Source organism: Bacillus rossius, chromosome 2 (genome assembly GCF_032445375.1).
Source record: "Bacillus rossius redtenbacheri isolate Brsri chromosome 2, Brsri_v3, whole genome shotgun sequence".
In the NCBI taxonomy this organism is placed as follows: domain Eukaryota; kingdom Metazoa; phylum Arthropoda; class Insecta; order Phasmatodea; family Bacillidae; genus Bacillus; species Bacillus rossius.
The window spans coordinates 4,127,007-4,133,577 of record NC_086331.1 but is presented as its reverse complement, the minus strand read 5'-3'; positions in this window follow the sequence as shown (position 1 = coordinate 4,133,577).

Below are 6,571 nucleotides of genomic sequence, written 5' to 3'. Positions count from 1 at the left end.
GGGTGGGCGCCAGACTAGCTCGTTTCTAGTCGTGAATTTGGGGTCGTGGATGTATGTGCCCCTGCGTGGCCCACTAGGGCCGGCGGCGGTGTTGCGTGAGATGATTTTAAATAAGAGACGTGGAGTTGAGGTGGCGGTGTTGTACCTTTTATTCAGAGGAGTGAGTCGTACACAATACAACACTCTACAGAGGTCCCCGGGTGGGTTTTACTTGTTATTCCGTGGCGCCGTATTGTTTGTGTTCCGCGTTACGTGGCCTCGGATGCTGTTACGTCTCAGACGTCTCACTGGGTACGCAGGTAACGTAATTTCGTAACACAAAGGCGGGACACAAAATACACTGAATTAAGGGGGCGCGCACAGGTTATGTGGCACTCGTTACTCGGGTAACGTAAGTTAGCAATACAAAATACGGGATACAAAAATACACTGAATTAAGGGGGTGCGCACAAGTTACGTGGCACTCGTTACTCGGGTAACGTAAGTTAGCAATACAAAATACGGGATACAAAAATACACTGGATTATGGGGGCGCGCACAAGTTATGTGGCACTCGTTACTCGGGTAACGTAAGTTAGCAGTACAAAATACGGGATACAAAAATACACTGAATTAAGGGGGCGGGCGATTGGAGACGGCCAATCCCGTATGCAAATGTCTCGGCGCGGGTGTTGTGCCCACTGTGGTGAAACACGCACCGCAATTAAGTTTGTCCAAGTTCCCTTGCGGGTTTGTGGTCAGCGCCGTGCGCGTGACCTTAAATAAAGTCCTGTACGTTGCGGGAGACTGCCCGTGCCGTATGCTGAAGAGCAGCTCCGCTGACCAAGTGTGGTGCGGGGTGTCTTTAAATTGATGCGGCCGGATTAGGTCCTGGACCGAAAAAAGGGACCGGGTACTCACGGAGAGGTTAAGTAATAAAAGGGGCTTTGTTAATTAGTGACTATATTTACCGGACGTTACTTTCAATGTAGACAAAGGATGTTGCCTCTCCATGGGACGTAGGTCCGCCCCGGTCCGTGAGCTGCGCTGAACTGCCGAACTGGCATGGCGTCCGAGGGAGGCTCGGCCTCTCTCGCGCCAGGCGTGACCTCATTACGCTAGACTCCAAACGGGTGTGTCTGGAAGAGATTTTATTGTCGCTAAAATCCTAATTTAATGTTTCAGGAGGAATGGGTACGGTTCTTCTCTTGTCTACTCAGGTTTCCGCGGTTTTGCCTTTAATTGCTGTTCGGCTCGCCTGACTCGGGTGGGCCATGGCCAGGGGTGTGTTCCGTTAGCGGGAGCGTATACTGGCGGGTGCAGGTCGGGCTCTGGGGTGGTCGTCGGCCAGACGACGTCAAAGTTATAAATAAATAAGAATGGATTTGGTACTGTACAGGATACCGTACGGAAGTTTTATTTTTTCTATTACAACCCCTATTTTTCTACTATTCCTTGCAGTAATGGTTCGTCTTACCAAAAATTGTTTCAGAACAGAGTTTTACATAGTATTTGAAGATTTACAAATAATTGTAACATATTAAATAGTGAAGAAAATAAGGGATATAATTGTTGCTATAAAGTTTTCGTTTATTCATCAGTAATATTAGACATTTGAAGCCGACCACCAATGCTCCTCTGTCGCATAGACCGCTATGCCTCATCAACGTCTCGTAAAAACGTGTGCACCGAACGCGCTCGTGCGCGCATCAAAGTGCAGTGCGTGCGACGAGGCGAACACCATGCAACGAGTGCTGCACCGGCGGAAGGATCTGGCCGGGTGTGGCATATCCCTCCGCCACACTACAACAAATTATTTTAATTATGTTTTCCACAGGTTTTATTAAACACTATTTTCCATTAATTAATAATTAAGTCTTTGCAAAATCATGTTTCACTGTGCGATTTGTCCCGAACCTGGCCGGTTCAGTTTCCCGCGAAATTCACACGTTTCCGCGGGAGGGCAGGCGGGGGAGGGGGGTCGCTCGCGGCGAAACCGTCAGTGTCCTTCCGGGAGCTCGAGAGGCCGGCAGCCTGCGCGCAACGCGGAACCTTCAACCTTTGCATTCACCGACATGTAGTTTTTTCAATAGTGTAATTTCTTTTCAACCTTTTACGTACAGTTCCGCGGTCGGCCTAAATTTACCATGAGGTACTTAACTTAATTCAATCAGTGCTCCAAGATGAGTGTTCTACGTCATACGTAAGTACTGTGGGGAGATTATGTGGATTTACGTCGGCGCTTCACGCCCAACCTAGCCTACCGGCTACATAGTTTTGGCCCGCACGGGGCAGCCAGCAGGCGACGCGTGCCATCGAACGTAATAACGATTCAGTCCCTGGGACACACCTAGACACCACGTAGAGTCGCCGGAGACACGGGCCTACGTGCTGCTAGACCAGTTTATTTAGAGTTAGGTAATAGTGTAGTGTATTGTGCGTCAAGATATTGTGTGCCATGTCAGAGTGTATTTTTTGTAACTATCGCATCACGTGTACGAGTCAGCCCCTCACGCGCATAAAAATCGTGAGCCGCCACTGAGGAAGTGAGCTGCGCGTGTGACTAGTCGCGTCGGGCAAACCGTTACGGCCAGAACGGGCAGCACCATGTATTGGGCTGTGCTGTATTAAATTCACCAACTATCTTCAGAAGCTTTGTGTTAATATTCAGGCGTCCCGAGTGGCCATAACAGCTCGGGGGGCCCTACTGCATTGACCCCTGCCTCTAGCCACAAGGCCGAACCTTCCCTGAGATCACGAACTAAACAAAAATCACGTCTAAATAGTCAGAGGTAGCGGGGACGGCGTCACATTCATGTCCTAATATAATAGGTTTTTTTCTTGTTCAGGTTACTTGTGATCCTGTAATTTATTCTTATAAGTAAAACATACCTCTATGACAAAATGCCTACCAATTATGAAATAACCAAATTAATGTACTTAGCTGCGTATATATTTAAATATATTAAAACAATTATATAAAAATAAATATTAATACAAATTTTATCTTAAAGCTATAATTGTATATTCAATAACCTGTAATTAAAAAGTGTTTTGTCATTGACACGATTCGAATTATTGCTTTAGGTTTACCTTTACTTCGTTGTTCGTCAACCTTGCCATCACCTGCAGTCTCAAGCTCGACACCCAGGTGGAGCCTAGTGGAGACTGGTGGCTTGAGGGAAGTTTCCGGAGGGTGTTAGGCTAGCTCGTCGTCTAACCAACTATGGTCGTGGGTGCTTCGCCCCTGCATGTCCCTTTAGGGTCGTCGGCGGTGATATCCATGTACGGACTTCAACTAGTTGTGAATGGGTGGTCCTGTTTATGTTGGCAGAAAACAATACTCACTAATCACAGGTTCACTGGAGTCAATGTTCACTACTTGTACGTTCACTACTCGTATGCTCACTCCGTCCCATCTGCAGCTGCATGTAGGGCTAACGACAGCGTGGCCGGAGCTCCCGTGGAACACGTGTTGACGCGGTGAAGAGCGGAGGAGAACTGGCTGCCCAGCCCTCTCCTGGCTTCGGCAGACTTCTTTTCTGCTCGTCCACAAAGTGGGGTGGGATAGGGGTGTGTTCCGATAGCTGGGTTCAGTATTGGCGAGTGGAGGCCGGGCTTTATGGCTTTCGGTGGGACAACGACAACCTCTCTTACAATTATACTACAGAAGCTCTGCGGAATTTACGAGGGAGATTATGTATTTTCTATAATGTAATGCCACAATTTATTAATTTTTATTTTATTTTAAATGGATTCTGGGCATCACGAATGTATATTTAATTTTTCTGATGATAGTATGTACATTATAAACAATCATTAAACTCATCATCTTCCACATCCTTTGAACCAGGGGGGGGGGGGGGGGGGGCAAGCGGGGCATCCGCCCCGGGCTCAAAGCTGTGGGGGCGCCGAAATTGCTTGCATTGTAACTCCTTCCTACTACAACTGGTTACTGGCAAAAAGTTTTTTTAACTTAACTGCCAGGATTGTCTAATCTGATTTACAATATAACATCTCAACATATTTATTTTAAAATACTCTGAGAAAAATGTTAAGTTCATCATTAACATAAAAAATTGTAAAGGGAGAAGTTAGAAAGTTTTAATGCGTCCTCTATATGAATACAGTACAATGTTGTCAGTGAGGGCAGTACCACTGGCTGTGAGGAAGAGCATTATCTATTTGCTATGCCGTCGTCCGGGGTCTCGGGCTCGAGTCCCAGTGCGGTTCCTAGCGGGAGTGGCTGTTGCAAATGTAATGAGTCCGGGTGGGCGCCAGACTAGCTCTGGTGCTAGTCGGTAGTTGGGTCGTGGGGTCGATTGCCCTGCGTGGCCCACTAGGACCGTCGGCGGTGTTGCGTGGGTTTAAGGAATTCCCTACTCGGCGGTGGTTGGGGATAGCAGGTTTAAAGAAGCATACGCTGAAATGATGTAATAAATGACGTGCGTCATTTATTCAGTCGACGGTGGCTTTGGTGTAACTTTGTTGGTTACACGCCACGTCGTACAACAGGTGACGTCACAAGATACAAAAACTACACAATGACACGCAACTAAGTCTGAAAGTCACTTAACAAACGTGGCACAGGTTTACAAAAGAAATGTCGCACGGAGGTGCGTTACGCAAGTTTATGAATGTTACGTGGAGAGACGCGTTGCACAAGTTTACAAAAGAAATGTTACACGAGGATGCGTTACACAAGTTTATGAATGTTACGTGGAGAGGCGCGTTGCACAAGTTTACAAAAGAAAATGTTACACGAGGGTGCGTTGCACAAGTTTACAAAGAATGTTACAAAGTCACTAATTATTCCGTATTATCGTGTCCCTAGGCGTTTCTGAGCCTGGCTGCTCAACGAGGGGTGAGGGTGATTGGAGGCGGCCAATCCCGTAAATCTGCGTATCGAGGCGGTGCTCGCGTCCACGGCAGTGGAGCGCGGACCGCAGCTAAATTCGTTCAAAAGTTCCCTTACAGGGAGTGTCAGTGCCGGAGCGACTGAGTTTAACCAAAGTTCTGTCCTCGGGAGACGGCCCGTACCGGATAATGAACCTACCCCGCGGACCAAGTGTGGTGCAGGGGGGGGTTTAGATTTATGCGGCCGGATTAGGTCCTGGACCGAAAGAACTGGACCGGGTACACACGGAGAGTTTATTAAAAAGGGGTTTTAAGAATGACTATATTTACCAGAAGTGAACTCGGTGTGGACAAAGGATGATGTCTCTCCGTGGGACGTGCGTCCGCCCCGGTCCACGAGTCGCGCTGTACTGCCGTCATGTCATGGCGTCCGGCCGAGGCTCGGTGGCCCTCGCGCCAGGGTTGACCTCATTACGTTAGTTTTTACTGTGACGTGTTAATAAGAGAATTTAAGGGCGTTAAATTCTTATGTTAATTATTAAAGCTGAATCAAGACCACTCGTCCCTTCTACAAATTGAAGTTATTATATTTAAGAATTATTATATTTAAATTTTACGTCACACCAGCGACTGTTCGTCTCTTGCCGGATTGCTCTGGTGGGGGTAATGACGCAACACAAGGTTTGAATAATTATGTCATAAGGTCTGATTGACTAATTCAGGCAGAAGGCCGCCAGGGGAACACTCACACACGTATTGCCGTAATTACACACGTGAGTGCCCGGGCACTCCTACGTCGCACTTCCGTTAACCAACTTGAAATTAATACGTAACACTGTTTAATAATCTATGTTTGTTTTTTAACGTGGTTGGTTGTGATGACGGTCTGTTTATTTTGGGGGGGGGGGGGGGGTTCTACCTTGGTTGCTGGTGGCTCGCCTGACTCGGGTGGGCCATGGCTAGGGGCGCGTTCCGTTAGCGGGGGTGAATACTGGCGGTTGCAGGTCGGGCTTTAGGGTGGCCTTCGGTCGGACGACGTCATCTATAATGATATCAAAATCTTTGCTGCAAAAAGGTCTCGCAAGTTGAATTTGAATCTTTAAAAAACAGTTATGACGACAATTTAATGAACAAGTCTAGTGATTATACAGACTACCTTATGGACATAGTGGGTTCATGCATGGAAGTTACAGTAGCACAGAAACTGTTACATGTAGGTATGGAAAATGCTTAAATATCACCATTTTTCCGTGGGAGGGCCACCGAACCCCCCGCTTTATTGGTGTGGTATGTGCAAAAAAAGAGGGGGGGGGGGCATTAATCCATTCATACCCCGGGTGCCAGAGACTCTAGTTGCGGCCCTGGGTATTCGATCTATAAATAAGTGTGTCTGTTTAGGACTTGAAAATGTAACCACCGGTCACAAACAAACACTTAACTGATTTAAACACGTAGGTATCAAATCGCTTCAACCCTTCATACAGGATTTATATAAGTTTAAAACTCCGAGGTTCACGAGAATCAGCCCTTTTCTACACTTCGATCTGAACAAGCAATTGTTTGAGACATGTCTGCAGTGGTCTTGGCAAAGATGGTCTTTTTCGTTTTTTTAAGCAAGGTCTCTGCGACTATGAAACATGCTTATGCGATAGTGTTCTCAAGCAAATCCTAAAGGAGAATGCTATTCAGAAATAAGACAGATGAGACTATTATAAGATTGTCTTCTTCAAGACAG